The sequence below is a fragment of the Mustela lutreola genome, chromosome X, assembly GCF_030435805.1.
Source record: "Mustela lutreola isolate mMusLut2 chromosome X, mMusLut2.pri, whole genome shotgun sequence".
Classification (NCBI taxonomy): domain Eukaryota; kingdom Metazoa; phylum Chordata; class Mammalia; order Carnivora; family Mustelidae; genus Mustela; species Mustela lutreola.
The window spans coordinates 11,245,138-11,264,585 of NC_081308.1; the positions used below are offsets into that span (position 1 = coordinate 11,245,138).

Consider the following 19,448-nt stretch of genomic DNA (forward strand, 5'->3'; position numbering starts at 1 on the left):
GGCTCACGTCACGATCTCAGGGTCCTGGGATCGAGTCCCGCATCGGGCTCTCTGCTCGGCAGGGAGCCTGCTCCCTCCTCTCTCTCTTCACCTGCCTCTCTGCCTACTTGTAATCTCTGTCTGTCAAATAAAATAAATAAAATGTTTAAAAAAAAAAAAAAGGAGAGTGATCATCTTGAAACTGGTTTAGAATAAACCCAGGGTTAAAACTTATGTTCAAAACTTATTAACTCAGTTTGTCTTTCTGAACTCAGGAAGTATCTTAATGCATTAATTCAGACTTAATATCTTCATGAATTAAATAGGATTGGATGAATGGGTAACAGAATAGGTGCTGTCCTAATGAATGGAATAACACAGGCATGGAATAATATCTGAGATTTATTAAAATTTATATTGTGTTTTCAATCAAGAAAAGTGTCTGATATGTATTGCTTGATTTTCCAAAGAACCCAGTCTGTTAGGTAAGGCAGATCTTCTGAAGAGTCCTGTTTTCCAGGTGAGAAAATGGAGGCCCAAAAAGGACAGTGACTTGTTCAAGGTTGGTAAGTGGTGAGAGCCAGAGCTCGGATGCATGTCTTCTGACTCTAAGTACCATGCTTTTTGTACTATGTCAACCATATCCTGAGATGAGAAATGGCTTATTTAATAGCTGCTCCTTTTTAAGAAAAAGGAAGGAAGGAAGGAGATAGAGGAGAAGAGAAGGGAAGAGAAGGGAAGGGAAGGAAAGAAAAAAGAAAAAGAAAAAACCAGGATGTTTTGAGATGTTCTAGGCATTCTGATTGGCCCAAATGCCATTCAAGTCTGTGCGGTGAATGGGCTGCTTAAGCAAGCAAGCATGAAGTGATTCTTATTCTGGGTTAGTATCTAGTACTCACATCAAAAGAGATGGTCTTTAAAAAAAAAAAGGTGGTCCTAATGTTTAAATTTTATTGGGTAAAGTCCTGGGCAGTATTGAGATGGGTAATGGTAAAAGAGACACAAGCAAGAGTTACAGATAATCAAGTATAGAAATCATGTTATATTTGGAATTGCTAAAGGAACCCATCATGTTTTATGAGGAAAAGAGAAACCTTAGGGAAATTGATAACTGCCTTTAACTTTTTTTTTTTTTTTAAAGATTTTATTTATTTATTTGACAGAGAGAGATCGCAAGTAGACAGAGAGGCAGGCAGAGAGAGAGAGAGAAGCAGGCTCCCTGCCGAGCAGAGAGCCCGATGCGGGACTCGATCCCAGGACCCTGAGATCATGACCTGAGCCAAAGGCAGCGGCTTAATCCACTGAGCCACCCAGGCGCCCTGCCTTTAACTTTTTGAAGGCTTTCCTAGTAGAAGAGGAATGAAAAAAATATAGTACTAGAGCCAAAGTGAGGAAGAGATACAGTGATGCCAGTTCCCAGCTAAGAATACAGAACTTCTAAAATATAGAGCTCTCAAAAAAAAAAAAAAAAAAAAGAAAAAAGAAAAAAGAAAAGAAAAGTAAAAGAAAAAAAGGAATGGGTTGCCTCAGAGGAGTTCAAGCAGAAACTGGATGAACGGTTTCCTGCAACGCTTAAACGGAAATGCTTATTTTGGAAAAGGTGCTAAACTAGATGAGAGAAATAGAATCATTCTCTGCCAATCACTCTTCCTAACTCCAGTCTAATGGGGAAACAAGAATCCACTCAAATGGTTCTGGAGGCCCCTCCAGCAAAGAGTACTGAGGGGACAGAGATTCCCTCTAGATCTCATGAACATCATGCCCGTGTGGATGTGTGGAAAAGATTCACTGAAGATCTTGGAGAGGGATGTGTGCTCTGGTTTGGTCATCCAAACCTGGTCCTGGGGGGTCTCCAGAGGCTGAGGTCAGGTATGTGATGAAGAACGTCACACCAGAAGACAGAGGAGCAGATGGTATCATTCTTCGTGGGATCACCGGTGCTTGGATGGTACCCTCATAAGCAACTTGACAAGGGCCATGAATTGAGGCCAGGTATCCAGCTGGGAAACTGGGCGAAGGATCTGGCAAGCTGTCTAGCTGCAGTACTGTGAATCAGTATATTACTCAATATGAGATCTAGAACCCGGAAATGCAAGAGTAGAAAAAGTCAAAGCAACCTGGATACCCGAGGTCATCTGTTATGGGTGACGGAGGCATGTGCAGGCAGAAGGGAAGGCTGTGCTAAGTCTCGTAGACCACAGAGAGCCAACCCAATCCCCCCACCTCAGTCTCCCACCTTCTCTAGGAATTACACACATGACTGCAAGGCAACCTCCCTTGAAGTTTATTTTGTGCTTCCCACCCTTGTCCTCGTGTACCATCATCTTACCATGCCCTCCTGGAACTCTCCTTGCTCTGACATTCACATAATCCTTTCTGAGGATTCACTATACCAGAATTTGGGCTCCAACAAGATCATGGTCATTCATATGTACGTGAAAGGGGGAGAGGCATGGGCCTAAGGATGTATAACTGTGGCCCAATCAGGACGACACACGTGAATTAGCTTAACTGTACAGCAACCAACCAGTAAGCAATTATTATTCTGATCCCACACTTTTCCAGAGTTATCCTAAACTTAGTTGTATACCTGAACAGAGTGGACCACAGCGGTAAACATAAACGATGTGGTGTTGGTGGACACTGGAATAGAGAGAAAGTTCATGAACCATGGGGCCTAATTTTAGGAAGAAACTACTCCCTTCTTTCTGCAAATGTCAGAGCAAAGGGATACTGAGATCAGGGAACAGACCTAGGGAAGTTTGCTGAAGGGACTACTCTGAGCGTGGCCTATATTGCCACAAAATCTTTGGGACTATGATGGTGGGTAGTCCCACTTCTAATGTTGATGGTTTGCCATGCATCCAAGGAGACCGATTTGGTGGCTAAATTAAATCCTGCTTCCTGGGATTACTGCCATTTTCAAGAGAGGTCTTCCTTACTGTCCTACGACAGTTTAACATGGAGTAAAAATATTACAGTGTGGTGGATATTGTGGGGAATTCTCCAGAATCCATTCTCCTTCCCCCTGCCCCATCTGGAGCCAACCATGGAAATTCCATCCCTCTTGCCGGTCATAAATTCAGATCTGGGCGGGCCTAAGCCAGTTTGGACCAAAGAGAGATGCTAGTTAGGAGAGCCTCGCTGACGGCAAAAAGCTCCCTCAGTTCTAGGAGAGACCCAGGAGGGGCCTCCCCTCACTTGATAGAGCCAAAGGAGGGTGGGTGGGAGGCAGATTGGCCACCCTTGGTCATCCAGCTCTTACCAGAGCATCCAGCAACCACAGGAACAGGCCTTTGGTTGAGGCCGACCCCACAGGCTCAAGAGGAAATGCTCTTTCTCTCTCATTTTTGCAAATTGCAGAGCCTCAGAGGGGAGAAATTGAAAGAACTCCCATCCCTAATGGCGCTATTGACTCCCTGAAGCTCAGTCTACTTCTGGACATCCTGTTGCGCGCGCTTACATTAACTCCCTAAGTCAATCTGATGTGAGCTTTATCACTGCCTGTAGCCAGAACCATCCTTAGTGATACAAATCATTGGCAAGGATCCTCTCTTTACAGCAGGCACGACAGGACGGTGCAATTAGCATGGATTTACTACTCTTCATTTCTCGAGTGATGCTATTTAAAAGCACACACTCTTATCCCAGGTGAAAGAAAACAATTTTTACCATCTATAATGAGGTTCAACAACTACAGCAGAGTAATTCTGAAAACAGATGTCACGATACTCCCATCTCTTGCGAAGCTTATTTTAGTATTTTTATTGGTGATTCTTCACAAGGCGCTGTAACTGATCAGACTGATTGCATCATGGATGACATTAACATGCTAATTTCATCTCAACTTTCAGACCATATTTATTGAATAGATTCCATGTGAAGGCTTCCATTGTTTTCCCTGGAAAAGTTCAAAACAGGACCCAGTGTTGGGTTTAATTATCTCTGCCTTTAACCATTTACAGTACCCCCATGTCTCAACATGTCTGAAATTTGTGTCTCAGGGAGGAGGGGGATTTTTGAAGTTTCTTGGCAAGCCAGTAACTGATCAGATCTTCTAGGGTAGGCAATGAAAATCTGGGGCCATTATTTTTTTAAAACAAAAAGCTGGTGAATCACACTTTGAGGTTAATACATAAGCCACTGGTCAGGTATTAATGTTCCTAATTTTCCATATGTTACTTCTCTTCCCTTGCATGGCCCTTCCTTGTTTTTTCTGTTAATTCAAATCTTAGCTAGCCCCTGGAATTTGGGTTGTTTGTTTTTTAATTTACATTCAAGGTGGTTAACATCTAGTGTAGTACTGTTTTCAGGAGTAGAATTTAGTGATTACTCACTTACATATCACACCCAGTGCTCATTACATAAAGTGCCGTCCTTTAATGGCCATCATCTATTTAGCCCACCCACCCCAACCACTTCCCTCCAGCAATCCTCGATTTGTTTTACATCATGAAGACTCTCTTATGGTGGGGTGGCTGGGTGGCTCAGTCAGTTAAACCCCTGTCTTCGGCTCAGGTCATGATTGTAGGGTCCTGGGATCAAGCCCCAAATCAGGCTCCCTGCTCAGCAGGGAGTCTGCTTATCTCTTTCCCTCTGCCCCTCCCCCTGCTCATTCTTTGTCTCTCAAATAAATAAATTAAATCTTTTTTTAAAAGTCTCTTATGGTTTGCCTTTCTGTGTTTTTATCTTATTTTTCCTTCTTTCCCCCTATAATTCATGTGTTTTGTTTCTTAAATTCTATGTATGAGTGAAATCATATATTTGTCTTTCTCTGTCTGATTCATTTTGCTTAGCATAATATCCCCTGATTTTTAAGACTTAGTTCAAGTACAGTTCCTTCCTTAAATCTTTGTAACTGACTCGTGCCATAGACTGGAGGATAAGCTGGTGCCATATGGACAAAGCTGAACCCTTAAGTTCAGCAGATAATTTTAGCACTCAACATCTAAGAGCAATTGGACGATCACTATTGGGTAGCCCTAATTCTAGTTCTAGACCTAAGACGAGGTCCACCCTGGCTTCTGAGCCGTAGTGTTCTCATCTGTAAAATGGGGAAACTGAAAGTCCAAGCAGCCCTCATTTTTTTGTGCTTCACTTCATAGTGCTTTGCAGATACTGCATTTTTTTACAGATCGAAGGTTTGTGGCAACCCTGCATCAAGCCTGTCGGTGCCATTTCTCCAAAAGCATTTGCTCACTTCCTGCCTCTGTGCCATGTTTTGGTCATCCCTGCACTCTTTCAAAACCTTTTCAGGATTATTCTACTTGTCATGGGGATCTGTGATCGGTGATCTTTGATGTTACTACTGTAATTGTTCAGGGGCCCTATGAATCGCACCTATCTAAGATGACAAGCTTCATCAATACATGCTATGTGGGTTCTGACTCCAGATGGGGTGGAAGCAGCAACAGAACTAGAATCAGAACTGGAGCCTGAAGATGGAGCTAAATCACTGTACTCTCATGATCCACTTTAATAGATCATGAATCATGATGATGATTCGGATCATGAATGGGGAGCTGCTTCTGATGAAGGAGCAAAGAAGCCAGTTTCTTGAGATGAAATCTCCTCCTGGTGAAGATGGGACACAGGCCATTAAAATGCCAACAGAGGATCTAGAATATGACAGGAGCTTAGCTGACAAAGCAGCGACAGGGTCTGAGAGGACCGACTCCAATTTTGAAAGAAATCCCAATTCTACTGTGGGTCAGATGCTATCAAACAATATCACATACCATTGAGAAATCTTTCATGAAACAGTCAATCAGTGCAGCAAAGTTCATTGTCGTCTTATTTTAAGAATTTGCCATAGCCTCCCCAACCTTCGGCGACCAGCGCCCAGGTCAGTCAGCAGCTCTCAACACTGAGGCAAGACCCTCTACCAGCAAAAAGATTATGACTGGCTGAAAGCTCAGACGAGCGGTTAGCAGTTTTTAGCAATAAAGCATTTTTAAAAGATTGTATTTATTTGAGAGAGAGAGAGAGAAAAAGCGTGCGCACAAGCAGGGGAGAGGGGCAGAGGGAGAGAAACCGACTCTCCACTGAGCAAGAAGCCCAATGTGGGGCTGGATCACCAGACCTCTGAGATCATGACCTGAGCCGAAGGCAGATGCTTAACCAAATGAGCCACTCAGGCACCCCACAACAAAGCATTTTTGAAATTAAGGTATGTACCTTGGAGGGTTTTTTTTGGTTTGTTTTAAGATATAATTCCATTTCACGTTTAGTAGACTACACTATAGTATAAACACAACTTTTCTATGCACTGGGAAACCAAAAAATTCACTTGAGTCCATTTATGGTGAAAATTGCATTACCGTAGTAGTCTAGAGCCAAACCTGCGGTATCCCCAAGGTGTGCCTGTATTCTCCTGCCCTGATGGACCCCAGTTTATTTATCTATTCACTTACTGGGGACATCTTGATTGCTTCCAAGTTTTGGCAACTGCAAGGAAAGCTATTATAAACATCCATACGCAAGGGTTTTGCATAGATAGAAGTTTTCAACTCTTTTGGGTAAAGACCAAGGAGTGCAACTACTGAATCAGATGGTAAGAGTACGTTTAGTTTTGTAGAAAACCAAGAAACTGCCTTCCAAAGTGGCTATACTATTTTGCATTCCACCCACAATGAAGGGGAGCTCCTGATGCTTCCATCCTCACCAGCAGTTGGTGCTGTCAGCATTCCGATTTTGGCTGTTCTAACAGGTGGGTAGTGGCATCTCATTGCCACCGTAATTTGCATTTTCCTTATGACGTAGGATGTGGAGCAGGTTTCAGCTGAAATGTGTTTCAGTGTGGAGAGAGCATAGGGGTAGTGGGAGAGACAGGTCTTGATAAAGGATCACAGACCAGAACTGAAGAATTGTACTTGCCCTGGGGGAGGTTGGCTTGCTCTGGAGGGGATGACAAGTCACTAAAGGGGTGAAGGCGGAGATGGGGATGCGTGTGACGTGAGCGGATTCGTTTCGTAGAATCATCATATGGTAGAAGACATGGAAGGGGGATTGGAATTAAATGAATGGATCCCAGAGCTCTTGGGGAGAGGAAAAGAAAGGCCTTAGATCGATGCCCTTTCTGCCAGCAAGCTCTCCCTGATGGCCATTGCGTGCAGGACATCAGACTCCTTCTGTTATGCTTCCCAGAATCCCATGTGTGCTTCTGCTATCACTCCTCCTGCATCCAGTATTAGCCACAGGTGGGGAGGCTGGGCCTCCTCCAGCGAGAGGAGGATGACTCCATGTTAGCCCCTTCCAGAGTTATTGGCACCTGGGGGTTTCACTCTTTTTGAAAGAATAGATTACTTGTACGCTCCATTTTCATCTTTAGCTGTTTGTGATAACTTGGTGACACATACATTTCTCTCATTAATTTCTCTGGGCTAATCGTCCCATCAGTATCTCAGGCCTAGACAAATTCTCCAAAGACGTGCTATGAGTCATCCCTTCCCAATTCCAAATTACTTGACGCTTGGGGACTTCAGCTATTTCTCTAAGGAGCCTCGTTCTGCATTTCCTATTCCAGTAATTCTTTAAATGAAACTCATTTCTAAAACCATCTTCTCAATTTCCTTTATCACTTGTTTGTAGTCACCAGTTTTATTTGGCCCTTCTTACGTGCTCTTAAACACAATCACATGACCTCAGTCAGCAGCCCTTCAGCCTAGTAATCCACAGCATTTCTCAATTCCTATTCTAATATCTAAAGGTAAATAGAAAAAGCAAACTTGACTTTAATGAACATTTCATTCAATGAATATTTCTTTTTTTAAGCTCTGTCACAGGTACAAAATACATTGAATCATGAGACCTTGGCAAACTCTTTAAAAAGTAGATCTTGGGGCACCTGGGTGGCTCAATCGGTTAGACATCTGCCTTCAGCTCAGGTCATGATCCCAGGGTCCTGGGATCGAGCCCCATATGAGGCTCCCGGCTCAGCGGGGAGCCTGCTTCTCCTTTCTTCCCCACTTGTGCTTCTGTCACTATCTCTGTCTCTCTCAAATAAATAAATATTCAAAAAAAGTAGATCTTGAGGGTCTCTCTCTCTCTCTCTCTCACACACACACACACACACACACACACACATTTTTAAAATTCTCTCTCCCTTATCAGTGGCCAGCAACACATTTTCCAAAACTGCGACCAGCACCTCTGATATTTGACCTCCGTGCTCACTCATACAGCTTCAGCCCGATGGAAACCACAGAACAAGATATTAAGAAGTTTGTTTTTTTTTTTTTTTCAAAAACAGATAGTATCTAACCCAGTAGTTTTCAGCCTGGGGTGATTTGGCACCACCGGGATCATTTGTAATGCCTGAAGACATCTGTATTTGTCACTCCTGGCATGTGGGGGGATTGCTACTGACATCTAGTGGGTGGAGGCCGGAGATGGTATTGAACATCCAAGGACCCGCAGTACAAAGAATTATCTAGCCCCAAATGTCAACAGGGTGAAATTTGAGAAACTCTTAAAACCTCTGTCAACATTTAATACAATTTACGCTTGCACAATTCCACTTCCTAAAATTGAGCTTTCCTAACAATTTTGTAACATTTCAGCCTGCAGACGACTTTGGTGCCACCAAACTTCCCTTTGTAAGTCATTCATTCTGGAACTAAAAACATGGCTACAACAGGTTATAAAGATAAACCAGGCCCCAAAACTTAAATACCCAGTAAAATCAGCAATCCACAAGCATGTTTTGGGAATGTTTCTCAATTTTTTTGTTTTAAAAAACAAATAAGCCAACTTTAAAAAGCAAGCCAAATTTCTTCTTGTAATTTTATTTCCTGTTCTCAGTACTTCAAGTTTCTGAGACTTCATGTCATCTGATCTCACTCTTGTCTTAATTGTGTGTTCTTATGAAAGCCTATGTGATATCAGCCCTCTTGAGTTTCTAAATGAGAGCATCTAATGTTCTAACATATGACATAGCCTCAAAGTGTACCTTCAGATGATACCCAAATCTGAGTAATTAGAGAGAGGCTATGCTGGAAAGGGTTGTGCTTTTTAGTTCTCATATAGAAAAATTCCATTTGCTCTTATCAACCTCATTTCCACAATGAGTCACCACTCTAAGAAAATGGCAGCCCTTCATTAGCCACAGCCATAACCTTCTAAGCCCAGCCTAATGGCCCTCCTTTGCTTGGCCAAGTGCCACCAAGGACTGTTGGCTCACCCCAAAATCAATCCTCTTGGTCGCTCTCTAATTTTCATTTAGTAAATTTAGAATATTATGAAGAACCCTTCTAACCCCTCTCTGGGATAATGTCCAGAAGCCACTTTGCCTAAACAAAGTCATTGATTTTAATAGAACAAATGAGAGAACCAATCTGAATTGCATGGCATCCTGACAAAGACAGGAAAATGCTAGGACTCATTTGTCCCAAATTCAATCTCTAATTATAATAACAACTCTGCGACCAAAGCAATCTTTCATGAAAGTAAATTAGATCGTATCATTTCCAGGCTAAACCTTTTCCATAGCTTTCCATTATTGTTAGGAGAAATCCCCAAATCTGTCACACAGCTTGTGGAAGATGAGTGTTTTCTAGGCCCTGCCTTTACCGTCAGTCTCAATGCACTCCCTCTCCATCGAATTCTGCGCTCTCCTATTCTTACTCTTCCTTCTTCCTGGAAAGCTCATGCTTCCCATGCCTGCCCCCTTCCTTTGCCTAGCTGATCCCTTCTCATTTTCAGATCATGGTTTTAATTTGTTTCCTCAAAGAAGTCTTTTCTTCTTGCATTATATCTGCTGAAAATTCCATTGGCCAACGCGAATCATATGCCAAGTCCAAAGTCAAAAGGGGTGGATATATACTATGATAAGGCCAAGGCAAAGAGTAAGGATGTGGGGAAGAGGAAGGAACTGGGGCCATTTCTGCAATCACCACATTCCTCTCCCAGGTGCATACAAGTCATGATCAGGCCCCAACTTGCGATGATTACCATGTACTGGCCCTCATCTACAAACAGTCAACTCATTTATACAATTGAATAGTTGTCTGGTTCAGGTTCCTTGTCTATACTTGTCCTCTACCAGAAGCCCTATTACACCTTACTGAAATCTGGTTAAATGTCCTCTTTTCTCCAAATACCTCAACAGTGCATTCTTTCTTTGAAATTCAATCTACTGAAGTAATTAAATACAGGAGATAAGGGGTAGCTCCTAAACATGGAGGCAGCCATGTGCCCACGAAAAACAGCCCAACTGATAATAAGCAAAGCTGACCAAAAAATAAAAAATGTGCCCATGAAAAGCAGCTCAACTGATGATAAGCAAAGCTGACCAAAAAAAAAAAAAAAAAAAAATCTATGCTCGGACAAGGCCAGTCCACAACCACAGAAATGATTGAACATTCCTCTCTTATGATCAGCGTGAGTGACTGCTGCTTCTTTACCACTGACCACTCAAGCCTTGCTTTAATCCTCCTGTCTCCTAAATAAACATCATTTTAAAATACCCAGTCACCAAATTGTCACGGCTCTTTAGTAACAGGCAAGCCAGAAGAGCCCCTGATTTCTTAAATCCTCCTTAGAGGATTTAGCACAAGCGTAAGCCCTCTAAGGAGGCCTTTCCCAGATTCCTCTTACTGAGATGGCCATGGCTCTTCCAAGGAATGGTATTTCTTGTGGCAACAAGCTCCATGCACCTAACACTGTTTGAGTATGACTGTGTTTTTAGGCCTTTCATTCAGCGGGCCTTCAGTGAACTCCTTCCATTCAAAGGGCTAAGCGCTCTGATGTAGGTCTGGTTTGAAACACTGAATTTCAAGCACTGCTTAACAGCACAAAGGATCCTTGAATAATATCACCAGGTGAATTTAGGATTGGCCCAGGCTAGGCAACGTGCTGAGACTAGACAGGTGTAGGAAGCAGTCACCGATAAAGCACAATATCCCTTTTCTAGAAGTTCTGAATAGAATAGTCAGTAACATAGTCTCCCATCAATGCCTAGACTCCAACAAGACAAAGTAAGGTTCCATAGATAAAATGGATTTTCCCCCACATATTAGCTTCTTATAAGACTCAACCCTGTGCATAGTAAGCAAAATTCGTTCTTACAGGGACCAGAGACTCATTCTTCAGAGTTAGTGTGGCCCAGATTCCTGGCTCATTTACCTTCACATTTTTTCCAATAAGTATTTTATACTTTCTTTATATGGTATTGCTTTCATTTGCAGTCACTGAATAGTGGAAATGAGCAGCAAATTCTTACTTCTACCAATTTTCCAGATGCCATCAAAATTGTACACTATCATATTATTAGAAGACACATGCACATTGTGGCAGAAATATCATTAATCAGAGTATTATCAGTAATTGGTGTACTTTCTCAAAATAAATTATTTGGGAAAAAACAGATGTGTATTCAGTATCAGCCTGAATGCTTCATGAGATGAGAACTGCTAAATCCTATTGAAATATTTCCCCAGGTAGTCGACCAAAATAGCTCGAGAAGCAACAACCTACGTTTTCAGTATATGCTAAATTCTCCAATTACACAAATGAAGATGACTGCGGTTTTTTTTTTTTTTTCATTTGTTTGTTTTTTTGTCTTTTTGGAGAGAGGGCACACAAGTTGCGAGGGGCAGAGGGAGAAGGAGAGAGAATCTTAAGCAGGCTCCAAGCTAAGGATGGAGCCCCATATGACCTGAGCCAAAATCGAATCAGATGCTTAACCACCTGAGCCACCAGGTGCTCTGAAGATAACTGTGTTTTACTTAAAAAGGGAATTGGATAGGCGAGTAACTTTCAAACACCAATAAAGAGTTTATGAATGTTACCATAGAGGTCAGTTTTCTCACCTGGCTTTTCCTTCTTCCATTTTTAATTAAAAAGGGAAATGATGCTAATGAGGGAGACATTAGGGCGGCACACAAGTTCACCTCTCTCTGGGCATAGGGTCTGCTTGTATTCCCCTACCATCTTGGACTTGGGGTGGCCATGAGACTCGCTTTGACCAGTGAGATTCATAAAGGGATGTGTGTTCATTCCTTCTAGGAGGAAAGCTTGAAATGGTCTCCAGGAGACCCCGTGCCATCTCCTTCCTCTTACTATGGAGACCAGTGGAGCTGCAGGTGTAGGCTTCATCAGCCCGGGTCCTAGGATGACCAGACATGGAGAGGAGCCCACCAAACAAAGCATTTGTTATGTCACAGATTTTTTTTAAGGGCAGTGTGTCATCCCAGCATAACCTAAACCATAACAGAGGTAGACATTTTTATCGTTAAAAAAATTAAAGTTTTTTTTCAAACAATATAAAGGTATATCGAGCTTCTCTCTCCAACACATTAGCCACTAGTCATACATGACTATTCAAGTTTTAAACATTAGTAAAAGGAAAGATTCATTTCCCCCATCACATTAGCCACATTTCGAGGGCTCCAGAGCTACATGTCACTAGGGGCTCCCGGGATAGCACAGACAATGGAACACTTCCCTCATACAGAAAGTTTTGTGTTCTGTGGAGGGGCTGAATAGCAAAGGACCCAAACCACTGCCCGTACCCCTTCCCCAGTCCTGCCCTAAGAAGCTACCACTCCTAAAAAACTATTAAATGTCATTCTAGTCCTTCTTCTACCTTAAATCACTTCTCCTATGGTTTTACACTATAAATATAAAATCATGCACATATGTACATAAACATATTACTTGGTGACATGCCTTTTTTTCTTTTAACAAAGATTTTATTTATTTATTTATTTATTTATTTATTTATCAGAGAGAGAGAGAGAGAGAGAGAGAGAGAGAAAGAAAGATAGAGGGAGAATCAGGCTCTCCACTGAGCAAGCACTCAATCCCAGGACCCTGGGATTAGGATACAAGCCAAAGACAAATGCCTAACTGACTGAGCCACCCAAGTGTCCCAGTGACCTGTCTTTTTAATTCAACTAATGGGATGTCCTAGAGATCTTTTTTTTTTTTTCCTGATGAACACTTAGATGGTTTCTAGAAATAACCACTTCTTAGATTCTCAGCATATTGATAAAGATCCTTCTAGCTCTTTGTCCAGCTATTTTTGTCTACTCTGATAAAATACATCATATGTATTGCGATTTCTTTTTCCATTTAAATAATAATAAAGTTTGGAGTTTATTTTAGTCATTTATATTCTTCTAAATCTTTTCTAATAATTTCAATATTTTGATTTTACATTTAGCTCTCGAATCCAACTGAAATTTAGTTGTAGGAAATAAATTTAACTAAAGATATAAAGACTACAATGTTGGGGCTCCTGGGTGGTTCAGTCATTAAGCATCTGACTTTCGCTCAAGTCATGATCCCAGGGTCCTGGGATTGAACCCCACTTCCGGATCCCTGTTCTGCGGGAGCCCTGCTTCTCCCTCTCCCACTCCCCCACTTGTGTCTCTCTCGCTGTGTCTCTCACTATGTCTCTGTCAAATAAATAAAAATCTTTAAAAAAATAAATAAATAAAAACTCTCTTGCTTCCTTTTATTACATTTTCACTTCTATATGAATTTTAGGATAGGATTGTCAACTTCCTTTTATAATTCCTTGTTGGGATTTCTTTTTTTTTTTTTAAGATTTTATTTATTTATTTGACAGAGATCACAAGTAGGCAGAGAGGCAGGCAGAGAGAGAGAGAGAGAGAGAGAAGCAGGCTTCCCGCGGAGCAGAGAGCCCAATGCGGGGCTCGATCCCAGGACCCTGAGATCATGACCCGAGCCAAAGGCAGCAGCCCAAACCACTGAGCCACCCAGGCGCCCCAGCTTGTTGGGATTTCGAGTTGGCAAGCACTGACCTTCTAGATGAATTTGTCAAAAGCTTACATTTCTACAACATTAAGTTTTGTCATTCAGAAATATGACACAACTACATTTTTCAGGAATTATTTTACATCCTTCAGTAAATAGTTCATTTTTAATTTCTTCAACTAAGGCTTTCAAATTGTATTAGGCTTAGCTCTGGTTTTTCTTATTCTTTTAACATACTTGCTATGGTTGTTCATACTGTGAATGTAATTTTTTTAAAATTCCACTTTCAAATAGGTTATTGCTAGTATAAGAAGGTATTGATGTTCATGCTTTTATTTTCTATTTCCTTAATTATAGGAATGTTATTCATAGTTTTAATCATTTTTCAGAGAAATCTTTTAGATCTCCAAAGCAGATAATCAGTACTATCTTCAAGCAAAGACACTTTTCTCTCTTCTTTCCAATATTTACACCTCTTGTATCTTTTTCCTGTCTTCCTGCTTTGGCAGTACAGTGGTGAAAATGGACATTTTGTATCCTACCTGGATTTAATAAAAATGCCTCTTACATTTCTCTATTAAGCACAGGAGAAATCAGTCTTAAATTTAATTATCAAGTATTTTTTTTTAGCATGCATTAGATGATTACTGAGTTGGACTCCTTTAATCTGTTGCAGTCATAAATAACCTATAATGACCAAATTCTAAATGCTACTTAACCATTATGTAACATTGGCTTAATACACTGCCAGATTTAAAATGCTGAATTTACTTAGGATTTTGCATACAAGTTCAAAGGCAAGGTTGGCCAAATGCTGGGGTGGGGGGAAGAGGGTAGTTTTCTGATTTTTCTGTTAGTGTGATAGTAGCACCAAAAAGTGAGTTTGGTGGAGCCTGGATGGACTCTGCCTTCGGCTCAGGTCATGATCTCAGGGTCCTGGGATCAAGGCCCACATTGGGCTCTCTGCTCAGCAGGGAGCCTGCTTCCCCACTCCTCTCTCTGCCTGCCTCTCTGCCTACTTGTCATTTCTGTCTGTCAAATAAATAAATAAAATCTTTTTTTTAAAAAAAGTGAGTTTGGGAGCTTATCAGATTGTTAACACTCTGCAATAGCTTACAAAGCATGAAATCTATGTGAGATCTTGTGAGGTTTTGGAGCAATTACTAAAAAAAAAATGGCACCTGAGGTCTTTATTTTTATTTTATGTCTTTATTTTTCTTGACATTACACTTGTTAAAGAATAGACTATTTGGGAGATCTTTTAAAAGAATCAGATTTGTATTATATTGATTAGCTACAATTTTTAGAAAAATACCATTAACATCTGCTTTGCCTTTATATTTATTTATTTTTAAAAGTTTTTTTCTGTTGTTCTTTTATTAGATTTTAGATTTCACTGTTAATTTCATTTTCTCTGCTTCTATAGGAAATGTATTTATAACTGTCTATTTTTCTTCAAGCACTTTTTTTGGCTGTACTCCATGTGGGTTTTTTTTAAATCATTAAATGATACATTTTATTCAAAAACAGAATACAAAATCTTTATTTCTATGATTTCAAAATCAAGTTGATTGTAGTACAGATTGCTGTGGGCTTTGTCCCCTCCTATTTTCTTCTTTGAGCTCATTTTTATATTTTGTACTCATGATTACAATATCCAGTTTAGGGACCTGGGTGGCTCAGTTGGTTGAGCGACTGACTGTCTTGGGCTCAAGTCATGATCCCGGACTTCCAGGATCGAGTCCCGCATCGGGCCCCCAGCTCCTTGGGGAGTCTGCTTCTCCCTCTGACCTTCTCCTCTCTCATGCTTTCTCTCACTCATTCTCTCTCAAATAAATAAATAAAATCTTTTTTTTTTAAATCCAGTTAAAAAAAAATTAAAAGGCTCTGCAGATCTTCCACATCTGACCATCCTGCAGAGGTGAACTGTTAGTCTGGTCCAGGCATCCTCTCTATCTTTGACGTCCCCCTGACTCCAGTCTCTCACTTATGGCACTTGCCCAAGGCCATAATCTCAGAGCGAGGCAAGTTGCATCCACAAACTCTCTCCATAGACAAGCTTCTCCACCAATGATGAGTTTTTTCTGTTCTTGAGAACCATCAAAATCAAGAGGGCCCACATTATAGGAATTTCTCTAGTCTTGTCCATAACTAACCAAATCTAAGTACCAAGGAGCAGAAAGGACCACAAGGAATTGTGATTTTGCCCTATTCCTCACCATACATTTGCTCTTTCCATACTTGAGCTGAAGTCCTTGGCTGAAGCTTTCCACAATCATCAAAAAACCTCTTGCCTGGGGGTGGGATTATGGACATTGGGGAGGGTATGTGCTTTGGTGAGTGCTGTGAAGTGTATAAACCTGGTGATTCACAGACCTGTACCCCTGGGGATAAAAATATATGTTATAAAAATAAAAAATTAATTAAAACACACACACACACACAAAAAAAAAACCTCTTGCCAGACTAGGGATCCCTGTTTATGGTTGAAACAAGACCCACAAGCTTTTGAATGTAGCAAGAGTTTAGTCTTCTATAATCTTCACCAAAGCCTTTCTGCTTCATGAAATAATTGGATTTCTGGATTGGGCTCCCCACATTTAAATTCCACCTCACCTCCTCCCAAGCAAATGAAGTATTTGGAAACACTGTACTAATTTCTTTGAAAAATTTAGATAGGAAGCTGTTACGTTGAATTCAGAATAGGCTTCATAGAGCTAAACATCCCAGACAGGTTAGGTCCACTGTAACGTGGAGTCACAAGGTCTTTTGAACTTCTCCTGAAGACTGTGTATATCCAGGGTTGTCAAATTCTGGTATGACTCAGGTCCCTTATAGTGGGGCATATGAGATCACCATATGGACATCATTTGGTGTAGAAACATGAGAGAAAGAATAGCTCCCTTTGTTGCCTGACTTGGGAAAAGCGATGCTCTGTAAAGGGGAAGACTGGTCATCAGCCAGGGCAGAACATTAAACTTATTAAAAGCCATGGCATCCTCGTAATACTCCCCACACTCTGGTGGCTTTGGGGGAAACATCACATTCTGAATCAAGGACAATCTAGACTAGAAGTTGCTGTAACTTGACTGCAGTATTAGGTTTAGGAGGGCCATGGTGCCTTGTAGAGACCAAAAATATAGTCATGATACCGGTGAAATGCTGCTTTTAAGTTTTTAAGTCCAGTTAGTTAACAGTGTTGTATTAGTTTCGGGTGTACAAGATAGTGATTCCGCACTTCCATACATCACCTGGTGCTCGTCACAACAAACACACTCCTTAAATTCCTTCTTGCAGGAGGGAGCAAGCAGGACAGTGGTGGGCGAGGGGCTGTGGCTGAGGTGGAAGTTTTAGGAGGAGAGGTGCAGAAGGCCTGGAGACATCTGCACCAGGAGTGGTATAGGCCACAGGGCCTGGCCTCAGGCCAGCACCATGGGCAGTGCCAGCAACATGGGCAACCCCAGCCTGCCATGTTTTTTTGTAGGACTGTCATTGACTTTGATTAACCTCATAATTTACATTCATGTCCTCTTCATTGCAGAAGTAATTTGGGGTATTTGGACTTTTATTTTGTCACTAATTTCTAATTTTATGGCGTGGGGATCAGAAAACACGGCCTGTGATTCCTGCTCTGGAGAATTTGTTGTCATTCATGTTTGGAAAGAATTTTATCGTCAGTCTGTTGGTTATGAAAATATATCAAGTTAAACTCCATCAATGTGCAATGAAAAGCTCTACATACCAATGCTTTTGAGTTGTGGATATTGGTTTCTGGGAAGTTGTGTTAAATTCTACCAATATATTTGACAAGTTGTCTCTTCTTCTGTATTTCTATTTGTTTTCCTTTACCTATTTCAAAATTGTGCTGTTCAGAGCCATTATACTGTCTTCAAGACATGGATCTGTTGTCAGCATCATTTCTTTTTCTCTTACTACTTTTGACTTTCACTCTTACGAATATTAATATTTCTGCCCTTGTGTTTTTTTTTTTTCACTCTAGCATTTGATGTTGTATCTTTTTTAACCTTTACTTTTTTGTTTTTTGATGTTATTTCACCTTAAGGCTATTTCTTGTAAACAGCATATTGCTAGATTTTTTAAATTGTTTAAGCAATCTGTTTTCCTTTTTTTAAAAAAAGTATATTTAACCTATCTCCATTTAATACAACTGTTCTTATTCTTGGATTGATTCCTGCCATCTTATTTCATTTGTTCTCTTTACCACGACTTTGCCCTTATTTCTTCTTTTTACTTGTCTACTGCTGATATACTGTTTTTTGTTCCACTTAATTTTCTTCTAGAAACATCAAAATGGTCATCATTTTCTATTCTGATACTTGATACTTTTATATTTTTAACAAAAGCATACTTAAAATTATACTATTTTGGTTGCATTCAAAAGCAATCAGTAATGAGGAATTTGAGAAGCAGGGGAGGGGGTTGGGGGGAGTTGGGAGGGAAAAAAATGAAACAAGATGGGCCTGGGGAGGGAGACAAACCATAAGAGACTCTTAATCTCAGGAAACAAACTGAGGGTTGCTGGGCGGGGAGGTGGGGGAGGGAGAGGGTGGTTGGGTGATGGACACTGGGGAGGGTATGTGCTATGGTGAGTGCTGTGAAGTGTGCAAGCCTGATGATTCACAGACCTGTGCCCCTGGGGCAAATAATACATTATATGCTAATAAAAATAAAAAATAAAAAAAAAAACAAAGGTAATCAGTATCTAAATCCTTCTCGCGAACAAAATGGAAACCTCACTGCCCCTTCTCCCTTTCACTTCCCTTCTGATGGCTAGGATTTCAGATTCCTAGGTTGTATCATTAGTGCTATTATTACCATTTGACTTTTGCCGCTATAATCATGTACAATGATCAATAGCTTTTTCTCATACTTCGCTGACCACTGTGATTCTGGTGCTACATCTCTCTCATGGCTTCTATTTTCATTCTGGTGGTACTCTAAGTAATATCTTTTTTTTTTAAAGATTTATTTATTTGAGAGAAAGATAAGGAGGGAAAGAAAGAGAGAAAGAGAGAGCAGGAGGGGAGAAGGACAGAGGGAGATGGAGAATCTCAAGCAGACTCCCCGCTAAGTGCAGAGCCCAACATGGGGCTCAATCTCTCCACCCTGAGATCATGACCCTGAGATCACAGCCTGAGCCAAAACCAAAAGTTGGACACTTAAACAACTGCACCACCCAGGCACCTCTGTAAGTAACATCTTTAAGTAGCACTTTCAAAGTGCCTCCACGAGTCTTTGTATCTCTAAAAAGTGTTAACTTTTCTCGACAATTGAATGGTAGTTTTCTAGGTTATGGGATTCAAAAGCCAAAATCATTTCCCTCCAAGTTTTCAAAATATGTGGCAAGAGGGAAGGGAAGAGAAAAACTACTGTCTACAGTGGGTCACTCTGCCCACACTTTCAGTACGTTCAGTACTTTGCCACCATAATACACCAAAAGCAGAGGAAGTCATTTGCCCAACCAACGTAAGTGGAAACTCAAGCTCTGAAAGGTGTTCTCCTGCCAGAGCTACACAGCAAATGAGCAGCAGGTATCATTTCAGTCCAATGTTCTTGGGCCTCACAGCCCTTCTCAGAGTCTAGACCACTGCCTTCCCATGGAAATACAATGCAAGCCACATATATTATTTCATATTTCCTTGTGGTCATGTTTGAAAAAGTAAACAGGTGACATTCATCTTAACATTTTATTTAGTTCAATTTATCCAAAACATGGTCCTCTTGAC

The 19,448-nt window shown here is 40.9% G+C and overlaps 1 pseudogene; it reads right to left on the minus strand.

Moving 5' to 3' along the window:
• Positions 1-16,742, minus strand: part of LOC131822117 (beta-hexosaminidase subunit beta-like) — a 99,056-nt pseudogene extending 82,314 nt beyond the window's left edge.
• Positions 16,743-19,448: the final 2,706 nt, after the last annotated feature.